Below are 14,382 nucleotides of genomic sequence, written 5' to 3'. Positions count from 1 at the left end.
AGAGTCATAAAGAAGACAGCTCTATTTAAAATTTTATTACAGTCTAGTCCAGCCAGGAGGTAATTAAGTAATGGATCATCATGGGTATCTTAGAAGTAGGTTCAATTAGCACATTAGTCTTCCTTGTGTAAATGTATTCCATGTCCTGCTAAAACCTGGGCAATTTATGTGACTGGAGATATTAAGTTACAAGCAAGATTTCCCCTTTAGCTTGGAATCTACATATGCATGTAAGAAGGACTACTGGAATTATTTTCATTATAGGGGGGGAAAAAGCAAATAACTTTCCAGATTGGTGTATTATGCTTTGCAGTCATATTTTGTCCTGCCTAATATTCAGAGGGGCCGGTAGTTCTCAATTTGTCCAAATTTTTTGAATGATTATTTTATGCATACCTGTGTATGAAGAATTATTATATTACATCCTTATATTACATTTCCTATAGTATAAATTGCAGTGAGGCCTTGAATGAGATTACTCAAAGCAATGGGAAGAAGACAATGATCACATTCATATTTTGCTATAGATTTTCTAGAAACAGTTACCATATGTTTGGAATATAAGACGTACCTTTTCCCTCCCTAAAAGAGACTGATAATTTGGGTGCGTCTTATATTCTGAATGTAGCTTTTTTTTCCCCCAGCACTAACTAGCTGCTAATGATCTTCCCAGCTCTTACCTTGCAGGCTCTTTCATTGTTTCTCTCTGCAAAGAATGTTTTCCAAGCCCTAAGCCTTTGCAGGGTTTTTTTTATTACTCTAACTTGCTCTGAGTAAGTTTCTTTTCAGCCCTAACCAGGTGCTAACGATGTTCCCAGCTCTTACTGGCTTGCAAGCCCTTTCATTGTTACTCTCTGTGAGGAATGTTTTCCAAACCCTGTCTTTGTAGGGGTTTTTTTCATTCTCTACTTGCTCCAAATGTTTCTTTCCAGGTGCTAATGATGTTCCCAGTTCTTACTGGTTTACAAGCTCTTTCATTGTAACTCTCTCTGAATAAAGTTTTTTTAAAGCCCTAACCAGGGGATAAAATGATGTGCTGAAGTTGACCAGACTAAGGATGCTAGCCATATGAATACCTGGTAAATAGATCCTTTTCCCTATTTTCCTCCCGAAAAACTAAGGTGGGATTTATACTCCAATGCGTCTTATACTCTGAAAAATACGGTAGTTGGCTCTTCTTATAGAAGAGAATACTCAGTTGAATAAGAAGTTTATTTGATCCTACACAGCTCTTATGTTAATTGCAAGCATTTGGGGCTATGAAATTCTATTTTTTTCTAAACAACAAAGAACAGTTAGTTAAAATAGTTGGCTAGCTACTGCATAAAGTAGCCGTCATGCATATCCCCAATGATTTCTGGTATGTTTCTGCAATACTTTCTTGTTTCTCTCTCCCTATTTTGCAAGAATCACGCATCTGTGTGATAATATATATACCGTATACCTTATTATTTTAGAAATGCAAAGATTCTTATTTTTGTATACTATTATGTCAGTCATTGTTATACTATTTCTTTTTTCAGTCATTCAATAACTTTCAACTCCTTGTGATGCATGGGCATATTATTACCAGGAGTATCCATCGATACCTGCTTCTTGTAAATGCGTTGTTAACATCAGTAGGACTCACTCACCACCTTGCTTTCCATTAGTTTATTTTTTGATTACCATCAATGCTTCTAAACCAGGGGTATCAAACTACACATTGTCACTGTGGCATCATGTAACGTATCATGACTTTTTTTTCCCCTTTGCTAAATCAAATGTGGGTGTGGCCAGAGCATGAAGCATCCTGTCCCTTAGGCTGTGAGTTTGATAGTCCTGTTTTAAGCATTAGGGTCTTTTCCAATGTCTCTTGTCCTCACATTATGTGTTCAGAATATTTAAGCTTTAGCTTCATTATCAGAGCTTCCAATGAGCAGTCTGGTTTAACTTCATGTGGGATCTCTTTGAGATAATATCATTTTTATCTTTTCTCATTCTGATAAAATGGCAGGTGCTTAATGGTCTATAAATAAGATAAACAATAATTGCATAGTTGAAAATTATGATATAATCATAAAGGACTTTGGGTAAAAGATTTGGGTAATGATACATTACTAAATACTTATACAATTTCCAAAATTGATTGGAATTCCAACAATAGTAACAAAGAAAATGATATATCACTTATAAAATATTTATGATTATCATCTTGTAAACATTTCATCCCATTATCCGTTAAAAAAAATGTCAAAGAAAAAGTTTGCATTGACTTTTCACTGTTGTTTTCTTCAAGGAACTTTATTATAGGTTAGCTTTCTGAATTAATAAAATTAATGTTTAGAAAAGCATAATCTTCCTACAGGTGATTTTTTTTTCCATGTACAATAGAATGGTTCCTTTGCTCAAATTTGCAGGAGGTCTTCTTAGATTACAAGAGGCATGCTGTGTTTAGTATTTTGATGTTGCTTCTAAACTTTGGAAACTGAATGCCAAAGAATAATGAATTCATGCATTATTTGAGAGTTGCCAAAAATTGCTTGGACCTTAATATTTGTGAATATATTTTTTTCAATGTTACAATCTAATCCAGAAAATTAGGGACTTTGTTTTCATAAAGTTTAAAATTTATATAACACTTGGAGAAACATCATGCTATGATTATATTTTTATATAAAATTCCATGTTCTCTATAATTGTGTCATCAAATTCAAAGTAAAGTAATATTCATTAAACCTCAGACCTACAAAATGGGTATGTACAGAATTAGCATAATCTAAAGCAACAATTAAATCAACAATAGTAAATAATTGTTAGAATTCAGTAATCTAATTAAATGTCCATCTAGATGGAATAAGATAGCGGGACATGGTGGATCAGTGGCTAAGACACTGAGCTTATTGATTGAAAGGTCGACAGTTGAGCTGTTCGAATACTTAATGCTATGTAACTAGGTACGTAGCAATCTGAAGTTAGTTGGGGGAAAGATCAAAAGCAACGTGAAAAAATATTATTTTACTGAAAGAGTAGTAGATGCTTGGAACAAACTTCCAGCAGACGTGGTTGGTAAATCCACAGTAACTGAATTTAAACATGCCTGGGATAAACATATATCCATTGTAAGATGAAATACAGGAAATAGTATAAGGGCAGACTAGATGGACCATGAGGTCTTTTTCTGCCATCAGTCTTCTATGTTTCTATGTTTCTAGGTGAGCTCCCGTTACTTGTCCCAGCTTCTGCCAACCTAGCAGTCTAAAAGCACACAAAAACTGTAAGTAGAAACATCGGGACCACCTTTAGTGGGAAGGTAACAATGTTCCGTGTGCTTTTGGCATTTAGTCATGCCAGCCACATGACGATGGAGACGTCTTCGGACAGCGCTGACTCTTCGGCTTTGAAATGGCCCCTAGAGTCAGGAACAACTAGCACATAGGTGCGATGGGAACTTTTACCTTTAGATGGAAAAACCGGGAATAACATTTCAATCAACCTTTACCAGAAGCAAATCCTTCTCTCTTTAAAAAGCACATGTCTTTAATTCTTAGCTTTACTCACTTAGGAGCACTCACATATTAAAGCTGAATCAATCATTAATCAATTAAAATTTATTAAGCATTTGTATTCTCAGGTCACATAAGTGGTAGCAAAGTATGTGGCACACCTGCTTCATGTCACAGCACAGCATGTCCCTCGCTATGTGGTGAGTGCTTTACATTATTCTCTTCCTTTTTTATTCTGGAAGAACAACACAGAAAGCTTACAATGTAATAAATTATGAAATTATGAGATCCAAAAAGAATTGAAACACTGCAGGAAGGCTACGTTGTAGAAGAAACTGAGACAATAGCTTTTAAGTAAGAAAGTAAAGGGTTAGAGCATGTTTCTTATTTTTTTTATTTAAAAAGTCAAAACTGTCTGGAAAAGGCCTTTTTAAAGGTCAGTGTGCCAGTTGTGTTGTGTATCAAAATTAATCTGTGGGCTAAAGTGCACTATTTACCTTTTTCTTAGATAATAAAAGCCATAAAGACATTACCATGCAATGTCACCTTTGCCCTTTTGATAAAATGTATTCTTCCTTAAATTTTTATTATTTTAAATAAAAAGTTGACAAAAACACTACCAGTTGTCTTAATGAGCTGTGTAGTGGTCAGGAAATATCAGAAGAGCTCTTGAATGGGAGGCAGTGAAAGCAAACTGAATATCCAAATAATATAAACTTTCCCCACCTATCAGAAAGGAAGCTATTATTAATATTAGTTTTTCAGTCTGCTTGAGATCTCAAAAAAACACATTAGAAAAATAGAAACATAGAAGATTGATGGCAGAAAAAGACCTCATGGTCCATCTAGTCTGCCCTTATACTATTTCCTGTATTTTATCTTAGGATGGATATATGTTTATCCCAGGCATGTTTAAATTCAGTTACTGTGGATTTACCAACTACATCTGCTGGAAGTTTGATCCAAGGATCTACTACTCTTTCAGTAAAATAATATTTTCTCACGTTGCTTTTGATCTTTCCCCAACTAACTTCAGATTGTGTCCCCTTGTTCTTGTGTTCACTTTACTATTAAAAACACTTCCCTCCTGAAACTTATTTAACCCTTTAACATGTTTAAATGTTTCAATCATGTCCCCCCTTTTCCTTCTGACCTCCAGACTATACATATTGAGTTCATTAAGCCTTTCCTGATATGTTTTATGCTTAAGACCTTCCACCATTCTTGTCTTTGGGCTCAATACACATTTATGTATTGTGGGGAGAGAAGCACAAAAGATTATTTGCATGAGATATAATCATAGTGGGCAGACTAGGCCCATTAGATTTGATTGCTGTTGAGACCTTCATATCATTTTAAGAAAAATCCATGTAATTATACCTAGCAGAGAAAGGTGGATTATGGATGATCCATTTAATGAAGTATTTCACCTTGTGGAGATCCATCTATTTGATGTAATGAAAAACTCTCTATAAGCATATTACTCTGCTTTGACAAATGTGACAGGAGGGACAATTGGCAGATCTGCTTCAGTTGGAAGTTTTTTTGAATACTGGTGGGATGTTGTTTCATTTTACAAATTGCTTAAAAGGATTCTTTACTTTCGTATTGAACAAAGCATGGCATCATTTCAAAGATCCACCCTATTTAGGTCCAAAACTTGTTTTCCACACATGTGTGTGGGGAAAAAAAGACAGAACTTCAATTTCAATTTACTTTTTTTTTAAAGGTTCATTTAGCCCTTTGAAAATTTTGGATAATGAAATGACACATATAGTCATTATTCTGCTCATTTTGCACAAGAGACCTATTCGTTGGTTCAGCAATCACAGCAATATTTGATACACACAGTATGAAGGTGTAATGGTTCATTCCTTTTAGACCTCCTGAAAAACAGGATTTCTTTGATAAAAATTGATTACTTCTCCATCAGAAAATTATAAAACTATGACTTTGGAATTGTTCTAATTGGATACCTTAAAAAAATAAGTAGAGGAAAAGACAACACATATAGATAAAATCCATCTATGCACTTGCATATAATAGCATTTGACGGACTGTGAATTCTTTTACTGTTCTATTAGTTCTTTTCTTAGGAAATATTCCTTAATAGAACGAATACTAAAGGATTATGTACAATAATTCTTTCTATGAATTGCATGGACAATGTTCAGACAATACTACCATGCTCATTATTATTTATGTTTGGTATGTATGTGCTGTTTGGTTTTTAATTATGATAGGGTTTTTAGTTATTTTTAATATTAGATTTGTGCCATTGTAATATTGTTTTTATCGTTGTTGTGAGCCACCCCGAGTCTTCAGAGAGGGGCGGCATACAAATATAATAAATTGAATTGAATTGAATTGAATGCTCTATTCCTTACATACAGCTTTGTTGTATAGTCTACTGAGTGTTTCTCTTTATAACAGGACAATGTTTATGATCTATTTTAATATGTTAGTAGGGGATGATTTTTATTTTCATAACACTACCATAATAAAAGGTTACCTCACAGCCACAGTAGTATTTCAAGTATATTTACAATATACGAATTAGTCCACAGAATAAGAGTTTTAAGGGGATAGATATTGTGCTAACTCAATATGAATGGAAATAATGAATAGCATTTCACTTTTTTTTTTAAAAAAAAAATGAAGTTTTCTGCATAACATTTACATGAGTTGAAAAAGATTGGTCTTAAAATATTGTACTTATATCTTTTGCTTATCAAACTTTTAATAACTTATTCCTTTTTTAACGATTTTGTTGACCTTCATGCATCATATAGTTAGATCTCAAAATGCAGCAAACGGAAAGGTTAATAAAGAGCAGATAAATTAAAGAGATCTCAAGTTAATAATAATATAAATGGGTACATGATGTTCTAGCGGATATTACTACACTGGATTTTTATTCTATTAAAATATCCAAATTCTCTAAAGATTTTACAGATGTTAGACAGGGATATGCTAACATGTGAATTAAAGAGAAAAAAAGTTACATAAACTTTCATACTGCATTTGTAATATAACATAAAGTGTATGATAATTACAATTAAACATTGCTCATAAGTCAAGCTTACCATTAAGACTGCTTGTAAGGATTTGCACTGAACATACTACTAGTAAGTCAAAACACAGCATGACTAGCGGTGGGCTTCAAAAATTTTAGCAACCGGTTATCTGCCCAGTTGCTAAGTGGGCATGGCCATAGTGGGTATGGCCTAGTCGACCTCCTGTACCATGATGGGAAAGACATTTTCATCCTCCCCGGGCTCCAGAGGCTTTCCTCAAGTCTCCAGTAGGGTGAAAAAGGCATCTGCTGGGCTTCAGAGGACCTCAGGAAGCCTGAAATGGGCCTGTTTCCAGTACCCAGAACCTCTGAGAGGCCCATTTTCACCCTCCTCACAATTCCATGTAGGCCTTGCACTTACCTGGCATCCAAAACAGGCTCTGTGGAGATTCATGGGAGGGATTGGAGACTCCTGGGAGGGGTAGGGGGCAGTCAGGAATGGTATTTGGGGATTGGCCAAACCACACAGAATCTTTGCTAGAGGATTACCCAAACCTGGGCAAACCCAGAGCAGCACACCCTAATGCATGATCCTCTGCAAAATAGCATTTCCAGGTTTCTCACAATGAAATGCCATTACCTACTTTCTACCATGCATTTAAAGAGCAAAGGATTATTGATCTGATACTCACAGTGTCTTTTCCTCCTTAGTACTCTAATTCCTGGAGCACCTGCAGAGCTATTGTAACACAGTAATTCCACGATTCCCTTAAGAGAAATAAATTTAATTTATTTGATTTATAAGCCACCCAAATCCTTCCGGACTCTAGGTGGTGAGACTTAAACAAGCTTTCTTAAAAGCTTGCTTAAGAAAGACCAAGCTCACCCCATCATACCAGGAAGATCTTTGGGACCTGCTGGCATAAAAATAATATTTCTCCAAGCAATAAAGATTACCTGAATAGAGTCTGGAACAAGAAGGGCTGTAAGAACTGATTTCTACAGCTGAGCCGGCTTCAAACCAAACAATAGCTATGCAGATTAGCTTAAATAAATGTCCTTATTTGCATGAAACTTTATTCCAAGTTTATAACTACATTCTGTGCAATCTTATTCTTTTGTGCTTTGAGAGATATTACCATTTCCGCTTCAATTCTCCTAAAAAAAAGTCAGACTTCATTAAACCATAGAATATTTTGGAAGGGATACAAGCGAAGTAAATGTATTTTAAATGTACGAACTTGGTATATTGCTGTTTGAAGTATTTTGTTTCAGAAAATTGTATTTATCTTTGAATAAATACTGTAAACCATTCTGAGTCTTTAGTGTACAATACAGAATAATAATTCTCTATTATATAAGAATGAAAATATCTTTCCATTTCCAGGCTGGTGTAAAGGGAAGGAGGTGGAACATACACATATACATTAGTTCCTGAATCATTCTGTAGCCCAAACCAGTTTCTGAACACAACTGAAATGCTGAAAAAAGGAAACAGAGAATGGAAGGGGTTTTCAGCTAAACTCAAACTCCCTGGAGAAATATTTAAACTTTCCAATCAGAGCAATACCAGCTGCTATACATTAATAGATCTAGACTGAGATCTGTAGCTATTTTTTTTAATTGATCAAATTTTGCAAACTCACAAAAAGCAGTTTATGGACATTGAATAAAACACACTATAAAACATTAAATGAGGATCTTAAATTTAAAATTCAATTAAAATAAAACCAACCAGGGTGAAGACAGAGGGATGAAAGTGTGTTCTTTATTCCATTACCCACCTTTAAAGTGCCTCACCCCCTTTGGGACACAAGGCTACTTGACATAGCCATGTGTCTCTCAGAAGGCCAAGAGGGTGGGAGGGCAACTGACCTTGGGGGAGGGTGGTAAGATTCTCCAGAGGGTGAGAGCCATGGCAAAAAAGGACTCTTTTTGATCCCACCATCCTAAATTCTTTGGCTAATGGGGTCTGCAACATGCTCCTTCAGCTGCCGTGGATGGGGTGCAGAGGTGGGTTCTTCCTGGTTTGGACCGGTTCTATAGAACCGGTAATAACTTGAAGGTCTAGTTCACTAGACTAGGGCATAGGTGCCACCGTCTTGTTTTTTGCTTCTGGGCATGTGCAGAAGCTTTTTTAAAGTACTGCCCATGACCACGTGAAGCATGTCTGCAGCACATATCATGCACACACACATGTGGTATGTTTCTTAGTATGATTGTTGAATAAATTGTTAATGGAAGGGGTTTTTTTTAAACTAGAATTATAAGGATTGAATATTAATTGGATTGTTTATTACTGTCTCTTTTATATGCTGTGAGCCGCCCCTAATCCTCGGAGAGGGGCGGCATACAAATCCAATTAAACTTGAAACTTGAAACTTGGTAAGTCTCTGAGTGAACCAGCAGTGGGAGAATCTGGAACCCATCCCATGTAATTTAGGCTAATCCCATTGAGCTAAGCTGTTTTCTTAGATAGCTTGTGCCTTTGCTAGAGAGGGGCTTTTAATGTGATAACTAACACCTTGAATTAATAATAATAATAATAATAATAATAATAATAATAATAATTATAATAATTATAATAATAATAATTATAATAATAATAATTATAATAATAATAATAATACGAAATCCAGCATAGTGATCTCATTTGCTGTATTGTACTGACATAATAATAATAATAATAATAATAATAATAATGGTAATAGTAATAGTAATAGTAATAATAATTATTATTACTATTACTATTACTATTACTATTACTATTACTATTACTATTACTATTACTATTAATATTAATATTACTATTACTATTACTATTAATATTTAATTAGATTTGTATGCCGCCCCTCTCCGAAGACTCCAGAAATAAACTGGCAGCCATTGCAGCTCATGCAATAAGCGAGATAATATGGCCACCCTAGGGCCCCCTAAACCGAATGTGCCACTGAATTCTGCACCACTTCCGGATACTCTTGTGAAGATTATTTCTTTAAAAATGAAATAAATGTAAAAATAAACCCCTCCTGTATTTTAATTTAAACTAAAAGTGGTGAATATAAAAATGTGAATGTATTTATGCAAGGAAACATACAGAAACATACAGAAACAAATAGAAGGCCTGTTTTAATGTCCTTCACAACCAAACTCTGATGGTAGTAACTACCAATTATCTAGCAGCAACAAACCATGAATCAAATAATCAGTTTTACCATTTGCTTCTGTATTTTAACATTTCAGCTCAGAGTCTAAATACTTTTTGTTAAAAGATTTTCTCAATGTAACATTTGCTCTTAATATTTCATATTAATATTATATTTTAAAATATTTTTATTCATCCTTTGGTATGATAGGCAAAGAATTATATATCAGCAGGGCTCAGTTTCATACAATCATTGGTTTGGAAGGGACCATAGTGGTCCTCTAGTCCAGGTGTCTCCCAACTTTTGGACTTCAAGGACTACCAAGTTCATATTTCTAAATCCCGCAGACTACTAATATGATTTTTTAAAAGATAAATACATTTGTAAAATAATGAGAACTTCCATTTTATTAATATTAAATGCACCTATTTAACATAACAAAATTATAAATGCTTATTTAATTATAACAAAATCTTTAAAGGTTGTTTAATTGTAATGAAATTATTAAAGGTAGTGTAATTATTACAAAATAATTGAAACTTTCCTCTCCTCTCTTCTGCTTTGAGAGCATGTGCACCAAGATGAGTTCCTTGTGTGCCCAATCACACTTGGCCAATAAAATTATATTCTGTTCTCCTTTCCTTTCCTTTCCTTTCCTTTCCTTTCCTTTCCTTTCCTTCCCTTCCCTTCCCTTCCCTTCCCTTTCTCCTTCTTGGACTGGATTAATTGCTCTCAGCTATATCTGACCCAGGGCCAAGATTTCTCCATGAACCATCAAACTTTTCTCATGGACCAGCAGTAGTCCACTGGTTGGTGACCCGTGCTCTAGTCTAACCTCCTCCAGGAACCACTTGAGTCATACAGACTATTTAGACCCTGGTGAAAGCCACTAACTCTAGCAGGTAGGCTCTTCCACTGCTTAATTCCTCTCACAATCAGAAATTTCTTCCTTATTTCAAGTTTGGATCCTTCTGTAAAGCTGACACTTGGAGCTATAAGACTGAACCCTGTGAAAGGCCTTTAAGTACCGGTATTTGGAAGTTGGCATCATGCCTTCCCTCAGTCTTCTCTTCATTAGATTAAGCATATTCAGTTCCTGTTTATGGTCCAAGCCCCTTAACAATGTTGCCATTTTGGCTTCTTGATGGCACAGTGGCCAGCTTAATTGAGACTATATTCTAAATTGCCTAAATGATCATTTCAACATGGAACAGAGAACTTGCCAGAATGGATTCAACTATGTTCATTGTCTGTTCAACTCTCCGTTGTCCTACCCTAGAGCTCGCTTTGCTAATTTTCCCATCTAAAATTTAAACAGAAATTGCATCGCTAAATTTTTAAACCTGCCACAAAAGGGAAGGATCTAGAGTGCTAGAATGATTGGTGCTTACAGCCTGAGCTTTATAATTGATGTATTGTCTGCCCCATAATCCTCCCACAGTATTCACTACTGACTTCAACAGGTCAAATTTCTGAACAGACTTTTACAGAATTGTACTGAAAACAAATAGGAAAAAATATGATTAACGAATCAGAACAGTCTTTCCAAACACAGTGTCAAATTATAAACCCAACACATTTTCTGCCAGCTTGGCTAAAGGTGATTGAAATTGTACTCTAATATAGCCAGATGGAAGCAGGTTTAGAAAGAGTAGTTTAGATACTAAGTACCAGGACATATGTTTGTTGTTTTCCAGGCATGAATAAAACTGTGCATCAGCAATTGCTCCCTGTTTTGGCAATAAAATGGAGGGATCATGACTCCAATAGCATGCTGCCTATGACCTCATTATCCATGATGAATGGATGATACCATCTCTGGCAATAACCTGAATAGAGGGCTCGTAAGGATGACATTTTAGTAACAATGCTTCCACTTTAAAGACACACAAACAAAAAATACTTAAAATCGAATAAGTACAGTGCTTACCCAAAATGAACCACTTGCCTGACATATCCTGTATACTGCATGAGTCAAAAAGAGGGCCGTGAAAATATTTACTGAACCTTCGCATCCTGGACATAAATAGTTTCAACTCCTCAAAATGACTCTATAGAGCACTGCACACCAAGACAACTAGACAAAAGAACAGGGGTTTTCCTGAACTCCATCACTCTGCTAAACAAATAATTCCCTCACCACTATCAAACTATTCACTAAGGCTGCATTACTACTACTTTTAGTTTTCTTATCATTCCTATCTCCCATCTCCTCCCACTTATGACTGTAACTTGTTGCTTGTATCCTTATGATTTATATTAATATTGATTGTTTCCTGATTGCTCATTTGTATCCTATGATAATCATTAAGGAATCATTAAACCTCCTGATTCTTGACAAATGTATCTTTTATCTTGCGTACACTGAGAGCATATGCACCAAAGACAAATTCCCTGTGTGTCCAATGACATTTGCTCAATATAGAATTCTATTCTATACTATTCTATTCTATTCTATTCTATCCTATTCATATAGTTTCTCAGCAACAATATGTAACTAATTTTGCCATTAATAGTAATGGCAAAATAGTATCTTTTCATATATACAACATAAATTATCCCCAAGAAATAATTTATTCAATATTTAAACAGTGCCTAAAGCACTTATTTCTTAATCATGTCTATGAATCAACCACAGTAATCAAGGAACCTCTGTTATTACAAACTGCATAACAGGTGCTTTAATGAAATTACTTGTGGTGTAGAGACAAGAATGTCTAACATTTTCTATTTTATATACTAATAATCTCTTCTCAGAAGTTAGACAAGAAATTCATCACATTGTAGAGATGAATCCAACATGCAAAACAGATAAATGTCTGAAAAATCTCCCATCCTCTGGATTCATATCAAAGATTTGTGTTATATTCAATAGTTTTGAAATGTAGTCAAATTGCTTCCCTGCGTAACCAATCTTTATTATGTCAGTATACTTTCACTATAATTCAAAAGTATAAATCATAAAGTCTCCCACTAGGGCGACATCAAACTTGCTATTTTAAATTTCACCAAGATGTTCATCGTAGATCTCCCTACAGTTCTAACCTATTCATAATTTATTGTGCACTTAACGGCATAAATCAGGGCTTCTCAAACTGTAGGTTTCATCACTCTGGAAAGTTGCAAACAAATTTGGGCAGAGGGTTACAAAAGGCACTCCCAGGGGCAGGACCTTCTTTGGACTGAAATGTGAGATATTATTGTCCAATTGGAGGCTGTGTGTCACTTCTTGTGGCCATCATCTTTACTATCCAGGTGACAAGCCCAGGCAGGCACCCCATAGGTGAAATTGAAAAGCAGGCTTGAAAGGTGAGGCAGTTAGTTGAAGCTCCTTCTGTGTTTTGTGGATCTCATGGCAAACAGGCAGCAGAGGTTTGGCTCTTCGGATCACTCCAGGTGGTTCCCATCTTCTTATGCCCTTCTACATTCATCATCAGCTCTTCCAATGAGAATCTGCCCAAATCAGGCTAAATCATCACAGTTTTTCCCAATCCCAAAAGACCCAATTTCTGACACTGAAGGGGATGGGGAGGAAGCTTTCAGTTTCCACCAGATAGGCCAGACCAAGAATCAACTCCACAGGAAGTCTAGGACTACTTTTATTGAGAATGGCTATAATCTTGCAGAATCTTGCAATTCTGATTGTGTTTCAGCCCTTTTTGATATATATACAGGGGTGGGCTGCAGGTGGCGCAGCAGATAGAACGCAGTACAGCAGGCCACTGGAGCTGACTGTAGATCTGCAGGTCAGCGGTTCAAATCTCATCACGGGCTCAAGATTGACTCAGCCTTCCATCTTTCTGAGGTGGGTAAAATGAGGGCCCGGATTGTGAGGGCAATATGCTGGCTCTGTTAAAAAGTGCTATTGCTAACATGTTGTAAGCCGCCCTGAGTCTAAGGAGAAGGGCGGCATAAAAATCAAATAAGTAAGTAAGTAAGTAAGTAAGTAAGTAAGTAAGTAAGTAAGTAAGTAAGTAAGTAAGTAAGTAAATAAATAATCTTGGTACATATGGCAGTTTTCTATTTGTCACCAATACTGGCTATGAAATCTATGGTGTAATCTATTGCATCATGTATTTTATAAACCTTACTTCATTAATTGGTTGCTTATATCATGGAAATTGGAGCCAATATACATTTTTAAATGTTATTTTTGTTTTTAGCACCCCAAAATTATGTAAGAACAGCTATTTTCATGCAACCTTTTACCTGTAGAATGGTGTAATGTATCTTACCCGGCTGTGTCAAGATTATCTTTTTCTCTCTCTACTGAAGCATACATACGTACACACATATTTTTATTAATATCAATGATAAGTATAAGAGAGAAAGAAGATCTTTTGTTGATGGAATCAGCAGAAGCAAGTATCTGTTTGATACCAGTTGCACCAGCATAAAAAATATCTACAGTACTTTCAAAAATTGAAATATTGCTTTACTGAATCAATATATCAAGAAGAGATCCCCATAGTAGGTTAACCCTCTTAGTCTCTGTGGCCCTGTGAGGCTTCTCATACAACCACTGCAGTTGCCTCCATAAGTATCAGGAATTGTCTCTCTTTTCAATGCTATGTGTAGCAGCTATCACCGTTTTCCCTTGTAAAATAAAAACCAATATGACATGACAATCACTCTTTTTTCTTTTCTTTTCTTTTTACTTTTTACAAAAGGGGCAAAGTAATAAATAAATTCTTTGCTAGATGGAGCTTAGCTCAAGATACCAATATGTTCATAA

The sequence above is a fragment of the Erythrolamprus reginae genome, chromosome 1 (assembly GCF_031021105.1).
Source record: "Erythrolamprus reginae isolate rEryReg1 chromosome 1, rEryReg1.hap1, whole genome shotgun sequence".
NCBI classification, from domain to species: Eukaryota; Metazoa; Chordata; class Lepidosauria; order Squamata; family Dipsadidae; genus Erythrolamprus; species Erythrolamprus reginae.
Note: the sequence above shows the minus strand (reverse complement) of the source record.